Source organism: Emydura macquarii, unplaced genomic scaffold (assembly GCF_026122565.2).
Source record: "Emydura macquarii macquarii isolate MOO-44397 ecotype Brisbane River unplaced genomic scaffold, CSIRO-AGI_Emac_v2 contig_499, whole genome shotgun sequence".
NCBI classification, from domain to species: domain Eukaryota; kingdom Metazoa; phylum Chordata; order Testudines; family Chelidae; genus Emydura; species Emydura macquarii.
The window spans coordinates 10,136,769-10,156,691 of record NW_027130636.1 but is presented as its reverse complement, the minus strand read 5'-3'; the positions used below and the strand labels follow the sequence as shown (position 1 = coordinate 10,156,691).

Here is a 19,923-nt window from a genome sequence, read left to right as displayed (position 1 = left end):
CAGAATTAGCATGTGAATAAGGGCATTCCTTGGCCGGACCTCTTTTCCCACATGAGGGGTCGAGACCAGAGGCTTGTGGCCATCAATCAAGGCTGACAGGTCACTGCTTCTTTTCAATGGCCAGCTTGCCCCCCCAAACAGCGACAGATGTCCTGCCTACAAAGCTTTGCTGTGCAGAAATCTTTTGTTAAGAAGACATAAAATGGGAGCACTGAGCAGATCACATGGCTCTTTGCTCAATTTGCACAGATTCCCAGGGACCAACAATAAGCTGAAACCTATTGAGTTCCACCTGGGAGGATTTCTTCTAAGTTTCTGGGCTTTTTTAATCATTAATTTTATTATCACATTGAACCATGTTTTACTTGCAAGATATGAATTCCTCCTACTTTAAATCCAAATGAAAGCTTTGAAACACAAAACAGTCTCCACATTTAGAAATATAATAATGTGATCCAGGGTTTATTTTTATAAATATCTTACAGATATCATAAGGCATCATTACCTTTGTCTATTGACAACAGACTGTTATGGAAACTCTGCATTTACAAATATGAAAATCCCTTATGGAATAGTCCTACACAATGTAATATGGGTGAAACCAATAGCATTCAATAGAAATGAGATCCAGCTGTATACAATTACTCTAAAAAGTGTATAGAACAGCAAATAACCTTTCTATTTTTTAACCATCCTATAGAATTTAATATTTCAACTATCAGATGTTTTCTATAGACCTTTGTTGCTTTTCTACAGAACTATTTGGGTTTCATGCCTATTAAATTCCACAGGACTTTTCCATAAGAATATCCTTTCTGACTACACTATCGAAAATGTGGTGGTCATCCTCTGAAATACTAATGGAAAAGCATGTGGCTGTTTAAGGAACACTCTTAAACCTACTTCCTTGCTATGTGTCTATATTTTACCTTTTATACTTTCTTTAAAGGAAAACCTCAGTGTTTTACATGAACAAGCTCTTTTCTGATTGTTTTGCTAATGAGCAGGATTTGCTAGTATCCTGTCGAGTCTGATAGATAATCTCTTTTAAATAGGTGTTGAATGTATCACTTTATTTTAACAGGCAGGAAAGTCTTGGGTAGCTTCAGAAGAACTAAAAGCCCCTCCCCTTTCTACTGTAAGGTCTTCCCATGCCTCCTCAGCCACACAACTGCAGAATGCTGTCAGTCAGCCCCAGGCTCCCCACAGGGGTCACATACCCGTGAGAACAAAATACACACATCCTCTCTCTTATAAACAATACAGGTGTGTGTGATTTCATGTGTGTGTTTATTTACAGCTCTGCTGTTTGTGCATGTGCAGGCATAGGACCGGTATCTACACAAGTGTGATACTACTAGTGGAAGCTCTTAGCCTGTCAAAATACAGAGAGGCTGTCAGATTATTTCTCAATGAAATGAGTGCCCTGCTTAATAAAGGGCTGTGATGACATCACTCTGTGGGAAAGTGGGACCTTGTTATCCACTTTCTCTGATATACAAGAGGAGTGTGTTGAGATGGGCACCAGAATGCATTTTTTAGTAGCAAATGAGAGTGACCCCTACCTCTGCAAGGGTTGCAGTGAAAGGTGGATTATACAAAATAATCTCTAACAATAGAAAAGAACAGGGTGTTACACTGCCCCCTCAGAAACTACTCCTGGTAGGTCCTCAGTACTGCCATCCCCAAGTATTCAAAATCATGAGCCAGGCTCCCCAAACCATATGCTTGGCTCCCTGGTTTGAGAGCTTTCAGGACTCATGTTTTTCAAGCTTTTCTCCATGGGCAGGAGAACTAGAAACTTACTTACAAAAAAAAAAAAAAAAAAGGCTGAGATTCTCACATACCCAGATGACTTCAGGAGCTGGGGCTTTAAAAAGAACAACAGGTAACATGGGACTTGCAATAAAACCATAAGAGCTGGTAGCACTGGAGTCTGGTGGAGGAGCTGCCTGCATGGCAACTATAAGGTTCACTCTTGACCATCAGTTACAGTTTTTTCTAATATGCTTATGCCCCAGAAAGTCATGTACCCACCTGCGGTCAGAGTGCCCTTCTCCTGGGAAAGGATGGCTCAGTGATGTCTGGGGAAGAGAAGGGAAACTGCCCGCCCCATGTAGGATGAGGAGGCACTGCAGAGCTGCTCAGCGTGGGGAACTCATGTAAATGAAGTTGAAGCACATAAAGCTGCTCAGCTCTTATTCCAACCCCATCACCCCTGCTGGAACTCAGTGGGGAGTGGGAGTTAACACTGACCTCTCCCTGTAATAACTGCTTCTGCCTGATTCCAGCAGGGAGAGCAGAAGTGACTGGGCTTTCCTGAAGTTTTTATTAAAGATATAACCAACTGCCTCAGATTGGGAGGATGGAGTGGACTGCCTCTCCCCCACCCCCAGCCTTACTACCTTTGGAGGGATTTTCTGCAATCCAGGGTCTCTTGTCATCTTTCCCTGAATGAGTGCCATTTATTTGCTGATTTACATGAGCTCCATTGATCTGTGGTCCCTTTAAATCTTTTCCCTATATGACCATCAAACTCATTCCTTGCTTCATCCCTTTTCCAGTGTTGTCCTCCGGTGCTGGATCCAACTCCTCTCCCGCCCGAGAACTCATTCCAGATCTGGTTCTGGTTCTTGTGGCTTGAGTGCATTTCTAATCCTAAACTTCCAGCTGCTGACAATGCATTATCAATTCCCTCATCCTCCCCTCATCACTTTCATGCAATAGTCAATGCAGAAGCACAGGGTGCTTGTACATATAGCCCTGGCCTTTCATAGATCTCCTGTAATCTGTCAGGTTTGAGGAGGGGCCCTGTGACATAATGGGGAAAACTAGAAGAGGCTCTTCCCACAGGTTACCTCCCCAGAGCTCACTCCTGATGGCTTTCCTATGGAAATCCAGGTTCATTAAGGAGAACCAAGAGTGAGCATGCATGAGTCCTGGAGTTGCCTCATGTGGGACATTAACAGAATGGTGAAAAACTGTAGGACAGGTCTGGCCCTTGTTCCCACCCCAATGTCCCCCCTGCACCGTGATTGCACCTGTGCTTTCAACTTTGTCACTCTGAACCTATTAGTTTCTGTGGCCTTTAGTTACATCCCCAGGACCAACCCTCCCAAGGAACTCAATAAGGTGGCCACTTATTTTCAAAATCAAAACCTGATACTGTCATGGCAGGGTTTTGTAGCGTGACAGAACACTCATGGCCAGCAACAAAACAGATCCGAATTAGGCTGAATTCTGCTTCTTCTCCCTTCTCACCCCGTCCCTCTTCTCCATGGCCTGGGTGATCATACCCAATACTGTCAACCCCTGGCATTCAAATCTCTTGGGTCAGACTCCAAAATATCCAGAGATTGGCCTAACAATGATCAGTCTCGCTGGATTTTTTGCCTGCCTTTTGATATTTGCACCTTTAAGGGGAAGTCTCTCCCTCCTAATCTACGTGGGATCAGAGTTGGATCTCAGATGCACACATACAAATGCAGGCTTCCCTGCTGGCTGCTTGGCGGGATTCCCTCACCCTCTCTTGTCCCCTGGAGAGCTACCATTGTATCCAGCTCCATCCCCTCTCCCTTCGCAGGCTCATGTCTCACTGCTTGTCCTGCACAGTTTCTTGTGCCCCTCCCCAGCCTTCCCTCCTGTCCCCCATCTCCTGTGCCTCACCTGCTCCCTGGATTTTCCCTTCCCATTCCTGAGGTGCCAGAGGCTGAGCAGGGGGTTGTGTTGACTAGCTGGGTTATGGACTCATCCGACTCCTCCTACAATGTCATTGCCTGACATGTTATGCCAAATTTTGACCTTGAATAATGGCTGATGTGAAACGCACACACTTTACGTGATGGGAGAAAAACAGATGTAAGGAACGTTTACTATTGGTTATACCAGTATGTCTGGAACAAACATTATAGTTAATCAAAATGTTTAGGGTTTTTTTTATAATTAAATGAAAAAAAGGGGAGGGGCATTTCAGGCAGACTAAAGAATGTTCCATGGAGATGGGACATCATATGAAAAACTGAGAATGTCCCAGCAAAACTGGGACATATTGTCTCTTAACCTTTAATGGAGGCTATAATTTTTGCAGCTGCAGCCACAACCGGGCATGAGAATATGAATATTTGCACATTCAAATATAGCTATTTACCTAAATGTTTGGTCTGTTGCTATCATCACTAGCTATATTTCAGTCTATTTCTTCCTTCAATTTAATGATCTTTCCAACAATAGTACCAGCTAGGAAGACAAAGTCTGGAACACTGGTATACTGATCCTTTGCAAACAGGAAAGTGATGTTTGTAAAAGGGCAGCTATACTATGATAGGCAATGCAGGTAATCCGTGGTACTATTCAAAGGTAAAACATACTTAATGACGTGCTGTACCCAAGCTTGGCTGGAGAATGATGTAGGAATTTCAACAACACTTAGCATTGGCCTGACTCTGCTACTGTTGAAGTCTGTGAGAGTTTTACCAGGCAGCTTTGAGACCCAAATGATGGGTTTTGAATGTGGAAATGGATTAGCCCACACATATTGCAGATACAGTAAATGAGGCCCATGGAAAAGGTCACCCTGATTATCTGACCATTTGGGGTTATATCTATTCCTCTTGTAACTCCTTTGATGTAGTTGTTCTTCTTTTGGGGGGTGAATTTGGCCTATTGTTTTGCACAGTGTGCTTTGAAGAGCGAGATCTAATATTTTCATCTCAGATATACTCAACTTTTGCAAATATTTTATGGTTTCGGTAGGATCATTTCAAAATTCATTTGTCAGACAGCATCCAAAATGTTCATAAAGGCAGCTTTAGCTGTAAACTGTTCTCTTACATTTCTCATTCAGGGCTCAAGCCTTTATTTCAGAATCAAAGAGCTGTGAAGTCTGAGGAGTAACCCTGCATTCAGGGACAGTATGACATCTGTGCTTGGGATTGTCTGGGAAATATGCAGGCAAATGCAAATGTTGCGGCAGTGTTAAAGAAAGTATTTTGCAATTTGCTTTTTTACTTTTACATTGCATGCAGCCAGATCTGCCTGGAAAAGGAGATTCTCCAGATTAAACACAGCTTGCCTTTCCGCCTCACTTTCCCGAAAAGCAAGGGGCAGCTCAGCTTGCATTGCTCTCTTTTTTGCTATTTGTCTACATTTCACACTCTTGAGCAAGAAAACAACTTCTAGCATCTGGTCCTGCACTTTTTAAGACCAAAAGAAAGGGGTTTGAAAACGGGGAAAGTGTGGCCGATGTTGGCAGATTCCCTCCAAGGCAGATGTCCTTCTCTGAAAAAAGTTTCTTTAAGAATTCATGGCCACAGCACCACTTTGACTGAGGGCACGCGACTGCCTAGCGAATGAAGGGACGTGGGAAAACTCTATAGAACAAAACAGCTTATCCAAACAAACCTAATAGCCATGAGCAATCTAATAAGCAGCAGAGAAATGGGCAGCAAGCCTATAATGGCACAAGGGGAAAGTTTTTTTTAACCCCTTCTACTTTTCTGAGGTAAAAGAAGGGCCTGATCCAAAGCCCATTGAAATCAATGGAATGACTTTGACTGACTTCAATGCGCGATGGATCAGGTCCTAACTGAGAAATGAATTCCAGCTACAGCTCCCTTGCCTGATGAGAGATGTTAAGTTAGATGTAGCCAAATGAGTGAATTGTGTCTCAGTAAGGTGGCCTTCATTTCTCTTCCATTTCAGGTATCATTCAGCTGCCACACATGACTCTCTGCTCTTCCATGTTCTCAATCAGCAGCAGCTATTGAGAACTTGCTGCTGAGCAAGATGTCGTCTTATCGACGGCATTTCACAGGGTGGGTTTAGTTTAGCGATTAGATCTTTAGATAGGCAGACATGAGCAGGGACAGGTCTCAGGAAAAAGCATAGGTTTTTTTCCCTTTATGACGCATTGATTTGTGAGAGGATGCAAAGGTACATTAAATACCTTGCAATCAGTGGGTCTAATAGGCTGTCTCAGCCACCCACCTATCAGAGTGTAGGATTTGCTGGAGGGAGTCCAAGCCATGAGAAAATCCAAGCATTCTTGCTGCTTCCATAGGTCGCTGAATGTGCGATAATCAGTGATGTCAGTGTCCAGATGGTAACGCTGGGTGGTTGGTTATACTTAAGCAATAGTTGTGGTTTCCTATTAGTACAACCACTGGTTTCAGAGAGCTCACCGCTGAGGCCTTGCTTTTCACAGTGTGGTGTGTGAGTGAAGCAACTGGTGATGGAAAATGGCATTTCTATGAAGAACTTTTACTTCTCCATAATCGTTCTATTTGAATGTCGTGTCTGCTGGTTAGGTAAGCATTACTCAACTTACCCGAGTCATACGACTTACCCAAGGTGATATCGTGAGTGGTTGGTGTGCGGTGGATTTGAACCCTCTTCCTTTGCAGCCCTTCGCTGTAATCTCTGGAGCATAGTGCAACCCAGTGGCAATATTTATTTTAAGAAAAGCACTGTGTAATGTAACTAAGCAGGACTGCAATGTGGGAGTATGTAGTCTCAGAGTACTGTTTTTCTGCTACTTGACAGAGACACTATTCCACCTGTGATGTCTCACACAGATATGACACTTTGCTCGTCAGAGTAATCACAGATACTATACAATTCTGTATGTGTCTGATTCATATTGTCACCACACATTCAACCACTGCTCCTCTTATGTTCCCCAGAATCTGTTTGCACAGTCCCAGGGTGTTTCAGCTGGAATCAGTATGGTGGTTTATGGGACGCTTCTGGCACCTGACAAGGACCATTTGTTGGTACCCAAGCAAAGTCATTTCAGTGGAAGGTCTGAAGACAGGAACTGGGTGCAGGCTGGTAATTTGCTCCAGAGATCTCCTGGGGACTCTTGGCGGGGTTATGTCGAACAGTATGAGAATCAGTGGTCTAGTTATGGCATTTATAAACTGATAGGAGTGGAGTTTCTTTGCATTTGACAATAGGAGAGGAGCATGCTACAGTGATCTGAGCAACAGAGTTGGAAACAGGAAGTTGTGAGATTTAATTCTGGCTCTGACACAAGACTCTCTCTATGGCCTTGGACAAATCATATAGGCCAGTGTTTTCAGTCTGAGGTCCCGAAGCTAGGTACCTAAGCAAAGAAGTCTTGTTTCCAAAGGTGCTAGGTGTCTACCACTTCTTGTTTGAAAATCAAGCTGCTTATTTTGGTACCTAAATATGGATTTAGGAGACTAACTTTCAACAACTTTGAAAACATTGGCCTTAAATTCTCAGCCTCTGTATTCCTATCTGTAAAATGGGAATAATTAACAGGATTGATTCAAGGAACTGTGTTTGTTAAATGCCAAGTATTATTAAAATGTACCACTGTATATCTGTTTCAAAAGTAATTGATTTAGTTCCCTCTTATTTCTGAGCATAAATGAAATTCTCAAACACATTCATCTATTAAGGGCTTAGTGTTAGACTCAGTTACTTTCCCTATGCATTCTTTTTCTCTTTCTGTATCTGTAGTTACACTTGTACCAATCTCAGAGTAGCAAATACTTATTCAAAGAGGGATTTTCAGACATAACATTGATCAATTGTGTTTGTGTTAATTAGAGCAGGCATTGATTACTGAGAAATTTTATTTAGTACAGGCTTTTTCATAGGAATAGATCTTACAATCTTAATATCATCATGCTAGATAGAGTTGCCCAAACATACTACCAAACTGAACTGGGACTAGTGTCATGGTATATTCCATTTTGTTTAACCCTTTTGGGAAGAGACTTGGGGAGCTACTTTAGCAGGTATCTCATTGTTCCAATGTGCATTCATAAACTAGCTTGAACTGCCATGCCTTGCTACAAAGCAGTGAAAGGTTAAACCCTGGGAAGCTGATTGGGGCTGGGGCAGGTGGTGTGTTGTCTTTGCACAAGGCTTATTCTGTTGTAGGCATGAAATCTGTCAGGGCAGTAAATACACTCGTAAATCAGAATTCTGAACAGATCTCCTGCACGGTACTTCTCAGTGTATCCTCATAGGCTGTGTTTGCACAAAGTGAAAGAGTTTCTTTACAGCACTAAGCAGGTTTAAAAGATGCTCAAGCAGGCAGAGCAGGAGGCTCTGAGCTACAGGGGTATGATAACATCTGGACAGACAAGAACTCTAGGTCCCCTCAAAGCAAAATCATGTGAGAAGAGAAGTAAAAAGAGGATCTTTCCTAAGCTATGAGCCTTTAGAGAGGAAGGAAAGTGAGGTCTGAGAAACAGGAAGTTTGAAGACTTCTTCCTACCTCTACTCTGCATGTCTCCACACTGTGCTGGAGGGAGGGGAGGTGTGCTATGATCTTGTGGTAGCTAACACGTGCTAACCAACACATGGTAAAAGCCTAGTGAAGACAAGGCCTTAGTTGAAGGATTTATTCTTGCACTGGTGCTCGGTGCAGCACAGGAGCCAAGAGGAGGCTGCTTGTTCCTCCCCAATTCTGGAGTTGCTGCGGGCAGGGCTAGTATCTACAAGAGGACCGTTTCGAGGGGAGTGCATAGAACAGAACAATTATTGAGTGATCCACCCATCTTCCATTTCCGGCTTCTGGTAATCAGAGCTTATGGGTCGCCCCAAGTACAGGGTTGCTAACAGAATGTTGGGAGTCATTAGGAAAGGGAAAGATTATAAGACAGAAAATATCGTATTGCCTCTTTATAAATCCATGGTACGCCCACATCTTGAATACCGCATGCAGATCTGGTTGCCCCATCTCAAAAAAAAAAAAAAATATTGGCATTGGAAAAAGTACACAAAAGGGCAACAAAACTTATTAGGAGTATAGAACGTCTTCCATATGAGGAGAGATTTATAAGACTGGGACTTTTCAGCTTGGAAAAGAGACAACTAGGGGAGATATGATAAAGATCTATGAAATCATGACTGGTATGAAGAAAGAGTAAATAACACTTCCTTATTCACTTTCTCATAACACAAGAACTAGGGGATACCAAATGAAATTAATAGACAGCAGGTTTAAAACAAATAAAATAAAGTGTATCTTCACACAACACAGACAATCTGTGGAACTCTTTGACAGAGGATGCTGTGAAGACCAAGACTATAACGGGGTTCAAAAAAGAACTAAATAAATTAATGGGAGATAGGTCTATCAATGGCTATTAGCCATTATGGACAGGCATGCAAAACCATGCTCTGAAGTGTCCCTAGTTAACCTTTTTGACCACTGCTGTGCATTGAGTGGAAATTTTCATAGAACTATCCACAGTGAGTCCAAGATCTCTTTCTTGAATGGTAATAGCTAAAGTAGACCCCATCACTGTATATGTATAGTTGGGATTATTTTTCCCCAATGTGCATTACTTTGCACTTATCAATGATGAGTTTCATCTGTCATTTTGTTGGCCTGTCCTCCAGTTTTGTGAAATCTCTCAGTAACTCCTTGCAGTTTGCTTTGGGCTTAACTATCTTGAATAACTTTGTATTGTCTGCAAACTTTGCCACTAAGCTACTCACCCTCTTTTCCAGATCATGTATGAACATGTTGAACAGTGATGGTCAAAGTACATATCTTCTCTCCTTGTTGAAAACTGACCATTGATCCCTACTCTCCCCCGCCCATTTTTCAGTCAGTTACTGATCCATGATGACCTTCCCGCTTATCCCATGACTGCTTACTTTGCTTAAGAGCCTTTGGTGTGGGACCTTGTCAAAGGCTTTCTGAAAATCCAACTACACTATATCCATTGGAGCACCCTTATCCACATCCTTGTTCACTCCCTCAAAGAAGTGAATGTCTATAAATAATTTAGGTTAATAAAGATGAACAGGATTGATGGCTTATTGCTGAGAAATTAGGAAGATACTATGTGTGTATCTAAGACTGTAGGGAAAATATATGGGCCAGATCATACCCTTCTATGATACTACTTGTGGGCAGAGACCCTGCAAGGTTTTCTCATGGAGTTTGCTCCAAACTCCTCTGCTGGGTGGTGACGTTTGGCCGTCTTCTGTGCCCGCACAGAAGTAGTAGTGTGTGAAGGCTCTAGCTTCACAGATCCCCTGACTTTAGTGGGTGTTGGATTTGTCCCTTACAGCTCAAATTCAAATGAGAGAGGTGGCCTTATCCCATTTCCCGTTTTTGCCCAGATTCTGAAAATAGGAGGCAGTTTGGTAAAGTTCAGCACGGCTGCCAGTTTCTAAACTATAGAGCCTCAGGAAAAGAACAGAGTCTTGAGACTGGCAGCACAGGATGGAAAAGGGCATAGTGCTGCTGTCCATCATTTCCATGAGCAGGAAGTTCAGCCACGAAGGCTCTGAGAAAAAAAAGGGGAAAAAAAAGAAACCTGCTTCTGTTTTTTTGTATTTGTATTTCATCCAGCCTTGGTTCTGATGCATTTTGGCCACTCCATGTAATTTTCTTCTCTTCTAGGCTGCACAAATTTACATGAATAACTCACTCCAGAGTTACACTGTAGGGAAATCTTACTCCTAATATTTGACGTAATCAGGGCATGCCCTCTTGTGGGCTTACTTTGATACTACATATCTGCAGAGGAACTCTACCAATCTCTCCGCTGATTATCTCTAACTGAGGAAATTGCTTTGTAAAATGACACCAGGCTGCCTCATTTGTAAACAGTCTATCACAAGGGTGTGCAAGGGATACAATGTTCTCTGTACCAGGCTGTTATCATTCAGGTTATCATTAAAGAAAACCAGAAAACAGCTACATAATTGCAGGTTCTGACTATTATAGCAAGGATTTCAGGAGAGCTGGCATTTTCTCAAAGAAACAATATTAAAAGTGCAACAGCAAGCTGTCCCAATGTGAAGGTTGACAATCAGGGTGCAGATGTCCCCAGGGGATACGGCATCTTAACCCCAAATAAGCAGCTGAATCTACTGATTAGTGTATATGTCAAGTAAGGCCTTTTATGAAAGCATGTAATGTTCTGAACTTGATGGTCATTAGGAGATCTCTGTGTTGCTGAATTGCTGGAAAAAAAAGTTTTTGCTGTAAAACAGATCTCCTGCCCCGCCCCTTCTCCTGAGGCCACACCCCACATTGCTTGCTCCTCTCTCCCTCCCTGTTTTTCCAGGACTGGGAAGGGAGCTGCAGCCTGACCCCAGAGCCTGCCTGCCTACAAAAGGCAGGTAGGCAGCAGCCCCAGCTGAGCAGGGGCTGGTTTGAACTGATGACCCAGCGCCTCTTCTTTCCTGCCCGTGGTAACAGGACTGTTGGTGTCCAGTCAGTACATCTAACTAGATATTGCTGGGTCCTCTTTTCAACCAGACTTGCAGTTAAAAAACCAGACGCTCACATTGGTGGGAGCAAGGCTGTAGTGTGTATGCTGACGTGCCTTTTGTCGACCTAACTCTGTAGTGCAGACCACGCCAGTGTGTGGATTTGTCACTCCCCTGCAAGGCGTAGCTATGCCAATGTAACATTTCATTGTAGACCAGGCCTGAGAAAGAGAAAAAAAAAATACCGCAAAGCCTGTTAAAAGGGCACAGATTTGAAGTGAAGGCTATCCAGAAATGGAGAGCCAGCATCTACACTAGGAAACAAGTCCCCTACCCATAGGAACTCTAACCCTACTCAGAGAAACCCTATCCCTATGGATAGAGCCAATAGGTTACTTGTATTAGAAAAGGGAATTTAGCTAATATATAAGTTTAAAGCCAGAGGTGGTGTCTTTATGTTTATTTTCTGTGTAACTTGCTTTTACTTACTATTTCATCTCTGAATCTGTGATTTTTCTATTAACTAAACTTATTTTTACTCTAAGCAGGTCTCTTTTGTGCAGACTGGATGGAGCGTGCGGCCCCGGGTGGACTGCTAACTGGGGCCAGGTTTCACTCCTGCAGAGGTGGTGAAGCAGAAGGGAAAAGTCTGCGTGTCTGGTAGTTGAGAATTCGGGCGTTGGATAAGGGAGACCTGGAACCAGAAAAGAGATTTGGGGTCACCCTGGAAAGAGTAACTAGGTGGGTGGAAGCCGAGGTGAGACCTTTATGCCTGTAGGTTAGCTACTGGTGTCAGAGCTCTACCCATAGCAGTGTACCCAAAGTTACAAGGTGGGCGGTTTTCTGGTTTTCTGGTTTGGCTGTTCCCCAAAACATCACAGAAGGAAAGGTAGGAAGAGCAGGTAAAAGACCAATATGACTCCATCAGGAGCTCTTTAATTCCTTGAAAATCAAAAAGAAATCCTACACAAATAGAAAAATGGACCAATTCCTAAGGATGAGTAGAAAAGAAAAGCACAAACATATAGGGACAAAATCAGAAAGGCTAAGGCATGAAATGAGTTACACCTAGCAAGGGACATAAAAGGAAATAAGAAGAGGTTCTATAACTATGTTAGGAGCAAGAGAAAGATGAAGGCAAGGGTAGGTCCTGTACTCAGAAGGGAGGAGAGCTAATAACAGTTGACATCAAGAAGGTTGAAATGTTTCTTGCCTATTCTGCTTCAGTCTTCTAAAAAAAAGGTAAATTGTGACCAGATACTTAACAGAGTTAATATTAACAACAAGGGGAAAGAAACACAAATCAAAATAGGGAAAGAACAAGTTAAAGAATAATTAGATAAAATAAGTTAGATGTCTTCAGGCTGCGGATCTTGATGAAAGGCACCCTAGGTACATAAGGAACTAGCTGAAACAATCTCTGAACCACTAGTGATTATCTTGGAGAACTCCTGGAGGACGGGTGCAATCACAGAGATCTGGAGAAGGGCAAACATAGTACCTATGTTTTCAAAGGGAAATAAAGAGAATGCAGGGAATTACAGACCAGTCAGCCTAACTTTCATACCTGGAAACATATTGGAAGAAATTATGAATCAATTTGTAAGCACCTGGAGGTTAATAGGGTTATAAGGAATAGTCAACATACATTTGTCAAGAAAAGAAATATACCAAACCAACATAATATTCTTCTTTAATAAGCTTACTGACCTAGAGGATGGGAGTAAGTAGTAGATATGATAGATCTTTATTTTAGTAAGGCTTTTGACACAGCCCCATAGGGGGAAGGGTGTGGGGAGAATGTATCTAGTGTGATCCTGCAGATGTCTGTCCTGGGTTTGGTATTATTCAATATTTTCATTAATGACTTAGATAACAGCATGGAGAGTATGCTTATAAAGTTTGTGGATGACATCAAGCTGGGAAGAGTTGCAAGCACTTAGGAAGACAGAACAGGAATTCAAAAGAAACTTGACAAATTGGAGAACTGGTCGAAATCAACAACATCAAATTCAATAAAGACAAGTAAAAAGCACTACACTTAAGAATAAAAAAATCAAATGCACTAATAGAAAATGGGGAATAAGTGGTCAGACAGTGGTACTGCTGAAGACAATCTGGTGGTCATGGTAGATCATAAATTGAATGTGAGTCAGCAACAAGATGCAGTTGGTAAAAAGGCTAATATCATTCTGGGGTGTATTAACAGGATGTGCTATGTAAGACACAGGTGGTATTTGCCTTGCTCTACACAGCACTGGTGGAACCTCAGCTGGAGTATTCTGTCCAGTTCTGGGTTCCACACTTTAAGAAAGATCTGGACAAATTGGAGAGTTATTAGGAGAGCAACAAAAATGATAAAAGGTTTAGCAAACCTGACCTATGAGGAAAGGTTAAAAAAATTGGGCCTGTTTATTCTTGAAGAAAGAAGACTGAGTGTTCAACCTGATAAGTGTTCAACTATTTTAAGGGCTGTTATAAAGAGGATGGTGATCAATTGTTCTTCATGTCCAGCAAAGGGAGGACAAGAAGTAATTAGCTTAATCTACAGGCAGGGAGATTTAGATTAGACATTAGGGGAAACTTTCTAGCTACAAACCCTGGAATATGCTTTTAAGAGAGGTTGTGGAACCCCTGTGCCTGAAGGTTTTTAAGAATAGGTTAGATAATCACCTGTCAGGGATGGTATAAGTATACTTGGTGAAAATAATTAAATTTGAGTCTGTTATTAACAAAAATATTATGAATGTTTATAACGGTGGCATCTGGAGCCAGCTTGAGAGTGGGGCCCCATTGTGCAAGCCACCGTAAAAACACAGAATAAGAGAGAGTCTCCCCCTGCCCCAGATAACTTATAGACAAAACAAATAAAGGGTAGGAGAAAGAGAGAGAACATACTAGCAGAGTGATGGTTTGCAAACACCATGCCAGGACCACAGTTTTCATTTGTTTTGTTTAAATCCTTTGGGTGGGTTCTTCTGGAAGGAACTATCTCAATGGAAAGAAAGAAGGGAGAGGGCAGGAGAGAGCTGGAGTCTTTTGCAATTAACATAATTGATGCCTACAGTGGAAGAGCTGTAAAGCATGTTCCACTTCTAAGATATGCGGTATTACACAGGAAACCAGGCAGCCTAGTGGTTTACACAGAGGGTGAGTTGTTTGCTGCCTGTGCCACTTTGTTAATTGCAAATTGTCATTTTGTGACTTTATTTTTAAACAGTTTTTTTTCCAAAACAGAGAGGTGCATGTAGAGTATTTTAGCTACTATTCCACAGTTGTAGGTATGTCTGTGTATGAGATAGGTTCAGCTAATGAGATCCTAGTTTTCAAATGTGTGGGCCTAATTTAGGACACCTATGTCTGCAGTTGGGTGCTCAAACGTCACTTAGGTATCCAAATACCCTGTCAGGTGCCCGTGTGCTGATCAGAGCACCCGGATGAGGAACTGGGTGTCTGATTAGCATTCAAGTTTAAAAACATGGCTCTCCTTTGTCACAATTCAGGGCCACTGCTCCTGTTCTTCTCCCTCCGTGATTCAGCAAGTGCATCACCTCTTTCTGTTGGTCCCTGGAGAATCCAGTTTGATCGTACATGTGAGCCTTTCTCTAGGGGGTGGGTAGCTCTCTGGAAGTGTAACAACCTGAGTGAATTTGCCTAACCATCCCCTAGTGCTCTTAATTCCAGGAAGGTTTTGGTCCCCCTCCCCGAATGGAATTACATACAATCCCCAGCCCACTATGATACATACAGTCAATAAGGTTTGTCCAGGAAATTGCAGGAAAATGCCATCTCTATCACACCCTAGTCTAACATTCAGTCTATACAAATGAAAAGGTAAAAGTATCAACTGCCCCCAGTGAGGCACTAAAACTCATCACAAATTAGAAGAGAAGGGGACTTGGAGTTGCATATTGCTGCATCTTCAGAGAGGAGCACAACTGTGTCAATGTGGGGAACAGAGAAAGGGTTGAACAAGTCATGAATAGTGCTCAGAACTAGGTATGGGGGGAATTCACAAACATGGAGTGGTTGTGTCTATGTTACTAACTGCCAGGAGCTCTGCAGAGGGGTGCTTGGTGTATTTTTGAAACTACTTTATGTTCAGAAACAACAATCATAATGATTAATAAGCTGTAAAGTTCCCTCCTCACAAATCACTTGGCAGTGTGTGCTGCAAAGCAGAGCAGTTTTGGTTAGCAACAGGGGTGGGGTGGGGGGGCAGATTTTCAGCTGGTATCAATTGGCATAATTGGAGCTGTGCTGATTTATGGCATCTGAGGCTGTGGCCCAGTGTGTGTTTTGGGACTGCTGTTCATACACCAGTAGACCAAAGTGCAATTTTAAAATGTATAACTTGACATGGGGCCATTGTGATTACCTCACTTGCACTGAGCAGTACTGTACTCCATGCATAGTCCCATTGAAATCAGTGGGGCATTTGTGGAGTAAGATGCTACTAAACTGAGTGTGGGTATCCCCATTAATAATTGATGTGGACTACTAAAGAAAGGGAACCTCCCACCATTCCTAGAAGCAGCACTTTCAACACTAAGAAGGAAAAGCATCAGAAACGCCGATGGTCTCCTACTGTGATACTCTTGGAGATGCAATTCTCTGAAGATGAGGCTAGATGGAGTAATAGCTGAGCACACCTATATTGCACTGTTTGATGGCAGATAGCTGCTGTTTTAGCAGACATTTCAATTCCATCTAGTCCCTGGATCCAAAGCCACTTAGCATCAATTGGTTACACCAATTTCAGGAATGGACTCTCCTGTTAAAGATAATTATAATACCTATATATTTATAGTGGAATTTTCATCTTTTAAAAATCCTAAAGTACTTTATATCATTTGTGTGGTGTGAATCACATACCTACCAGCCTCTGCCCTTTGACTTGAGGAACATCTGCCTTTGCTGACATTGCTCAACTGTGACTGAATGGCAGAGCTCACAGGCCCTGGAGGAAGTCCCGTCCAGCCCTCCTCACCCAGAAGGATGGTGGTTGCAACATAGGGTCTAGTGACTGAGTTAAAATAGAGCTTTGTGAGTGGAATCATGGTGTGTTTTCTGAGTCGGGCTAGGGGGAAAGACCAAGTGAAGTGGAGTGAACTGAAGAGGCCCTGGCATGCTAAGCACACAGAATAAGAGAATATTGTATATTAGAGGTTATGGGAGAGTGTTTAAGGCACTTCTTGGATGTTTCTTCATGTGTCATCACAGCATTTACTCATCGTATCTTGGCAGCTCTAAGTCTTATCACGCATCCCATGTGCACACTGTTACCAGGTGCCCTCTAGGAACGTGCCTCATTCATCCTGCAACTAATATTTATGGCTTTATACATTTAGCTTCACTTTTCCAGTGAGTCCGATGCACCTGTCCTAGGACTTTACCTTCATCAACGCAGTCAGGAGAATGTAATCAACGTTTCCAAGGCCTTGGGCACACGCCAAACTTCCAATTCATTCTTGGTTTCTCATGGTCTTGGAAAAATAGTTTTGGAGTATGAGTGATACCTTTTAAAGTGTGAGTAAGACATTGTACAAATTGTATGCTATGTGAGACAAATGTATCTTCGTTGGCTCTGAAGAAACTCTATCCTGGCTTGGGCACATGCCAATAATGTTTTCCTTTTTAAAATGTGTGTGTGCTGGTGCCACAGCCTGATCCCAGAAACAGAATACATTGTCTGCATGAGAGATGCTATACAGTGGTGGTCATGAATTCTGTGCTTGGTGGGGAGTGCATCTAATTGCATACAGATGAAGGCCCTGTCCTCAACCTCTCTCTATAGGATTTATCAGCTGTATATAAAGGGGGTCAAGCAGTGCAATATGTTTACAAATAGTGTGAATTAGAACCTTGTTGTTCCTGTTCTATAGAGCTTCGAATGGTGGGGCTCCAGAGAAACTAAAGAAATAGAGGTGCTTAGCTCATTTTCTCACAATTACAAAATTAATTCCTCGTGTACCTCCATTAACTTCAGTGGAATTACCCCAGGAATGAATTTAGCCCAGTGTCTTTCCTGGAAAGAAACAAGGTGCAGTCTCTCTCTGACCTTTGAAATCCAGGTACAGAATGGATTGTACATAAAAGAATCTCAACAATAGGTTCACATTCTGCTCTTCAAGGTCCATATTCTATGGATGGAGGAAAGGGAAACCTACAAAGCTTGACATACTGGAATGTCATCCATCTGCTTTCATTGTATAATACAAATACTCTCTGGCTTTTAGCTACTTTTCTCTCTTCATGCCCAATATGCTTCCAGTTTATTTCTTTTTTTAATTTTCTCCCAAATGCATCTATGAGATGTGCCATCACGTTGCATGTGGGGGAGAAAATTAAAATAGCTCTTTAGGTATCAGTAGAGAATTTAGCAGAATTTAATGACGTTGCAGCCCTTCAGGTCATCATGATGCTGACTTGAGAGAACTGCACAAAACTTATTGGGGTGGGATAAGTCAGTGATGAGATGCTTTCAGGCTAATAGACAATTTGCATGACCTTTTCAAAGACAGTCTGAAAAAGAAAAAGATTGAGCTAGTTTGTTTGTTTATTTTTTGTTAAAGCTTTGTTATAAAGAAGGCATTTAAAAACCCTTCATTTAAAGGATTTTTTTCCCTGCTTATTTTTAACATTAGAAATTCTGCTACTGTCTGCCTGGATTATATGGATAATTGGAGGATACCTCTTCCATTAAGAGGCGAGAGAACTCCCAACACACATTTGAGCTCTCCAAAAGAGACTTCCAGGAAAACTAGCCAAGATCAGATTGGCATTCCTTGCCTTTCTAAGGCAAAACACAAGCATATGCGCGCACACCCAGATGTGTATATGTCCAAGATTTTCTAAATTTAGGCTCCTAAAATCAGATTGCCCCCTAAATTAGTGGCCTGATTTCCAGAAGTGCTGAGTGTTACGTTCATGGGGTTCACACAGAAAAGCTAGACAAAAATAATAAAATACTCTTGCTAGAAGGCTGCAACAAAACACTACTTTATTCTTAGAATCCAGAATGATAACACACAGTAACCAGAGAGCCAAAGTAGCTATTCCCTACAACAGAGAGGCACAACTTACTCCTTTTCTATAGGCTGGCTGGCTAGCTGCAGCCTGACTGCTGCTAGGCCCAGCTTGCAGGCTTCCTCATATAGCGCCTGCTGCCATATCCCCAGTATATTGCACATTCAAATACTTCTGGGAACAGGTGAACCTGTCTCCACTGGTGTGAACTCACATGCATGTGCGGTCACACTAGTGGGGACAGTGTGCCTTTCAGAATGGCATCCCCTGTCCATCCAATGTCCGGTTTTGTTTCAGTACCGGATGGGACAAAACCACAGAAAAAGTGAACTCTTTGGCTTAAAACTGGATGAATGGCTATCCTACCATAGAGCCTCCTAGCCTGCAAATGGGAGAAAACTCTGAAATTTAAAGTGATGACTTACAATTTTAACACAGCTGTGCCTGTCACTGCACCATACTGAACTGAATTCACTCAGAGCTGCTGAATGTTCAACACTTTTAAAAAAAAACAGGCTGCTTATTTATGTGCCTAAATTATACATTTTAAAAAGAAAAGAAAAGAAGGGCACAGATGTAATTTTTGTTCCTTTTCCTTGGTAGTCACCTTTAACAGTAGCAACAAGAGAAAATTAGGGGTGGAAAAATATTGGAGATGCCCTTATTTTAGAATTTCTTCACAATTTTTTCTGCATGCTCCAATATTTTGAAAATGTTTCAAAGAAAAGATTTCATTAATTTTTCCCCCCTTCCAAAGATCCAATTATCCCAAAGTTACAACTGATGGGCTGCTGCCTTTTTAACTCAGTCACGCAACCATAGTATTATCAAATGGGCGTAGATTTCAAAGCTTAATTAGAAATATTTAAACATGAAAATTAAGCTCAAGCGGTTCTTATTTTCCTTAACTTTTTTTAATTAACATCTGCATTACAATGTAAACAGACAGATGAGATGACAGAAGTAAAAAGGTTAGAGTTCTTATAATTGCATTAACTCCTGTCCACTACGCATACTGGGTTTAATTCTGCTATCATTTAGTCCAATTGTATTGGTATAATGACACCGAAGCAAATAGAGTCACTGTCGATTTAGGGCCTGCTTTTGAGAGGAACCTCAACCTGGCCTTCCATTTTGCACCCTCAGTTTAGCAGATACAGATAAATGTAGGTGCACTTTTGTGTAAATAGGGATCAGTAAACTTCATTTATATCTGTAAATATGCGTGAATGCAAAGCATTAGGCTGCTTCTCAAAAACCAGGCCCTTACATCAGTGTAACCGACAGCAGAATTCAAACAGACTAGCTAATGCCACCAAGATGTGCACATAAAACCTAAGAAACTACTACGTTCCCTTTGCAACCCTTGTCCTCCTTTGACTCCCATTTTCACCCCATTTTTGGTTGCTATCATACATACTGTGTTAGATGATGTTTTGACTGTAAACTCTACAGGGTAGAGATTAGGGTAAAAATTTCAAAAGAATCTAAGGAGCAGATTTTTTAAAAAGGATGCCTGAAAATGCAACCTCTAGAGGGATTTTCAAAAGTGCCTAGGCACCAAACTCCCATTGAAATCAAGTTAGCATGTGCTTAAGTGCTTTGTTGAATCAGGACCCAAGTTATTTGATCAAATAGCCATTTCTTCTGAGCATTTGACCAAATCAGCAAAGCTTTCAGGCC

The 19,923-nt window shown here is 41.9% G+C and overlaps 1 protein-coding gene across 1 annotated transcript in view; it reads left to right on the top strand.

Annotated features, from left to right (window-relative positions):
• Positions 1–19,923, top strand: part of CAB39 (calcium binding protein 39) — a 125,822-nt gene that overhangs the window by 32,166 nt on the left and 73,733 nt on the right. The window lies entirely within an intron of this gene.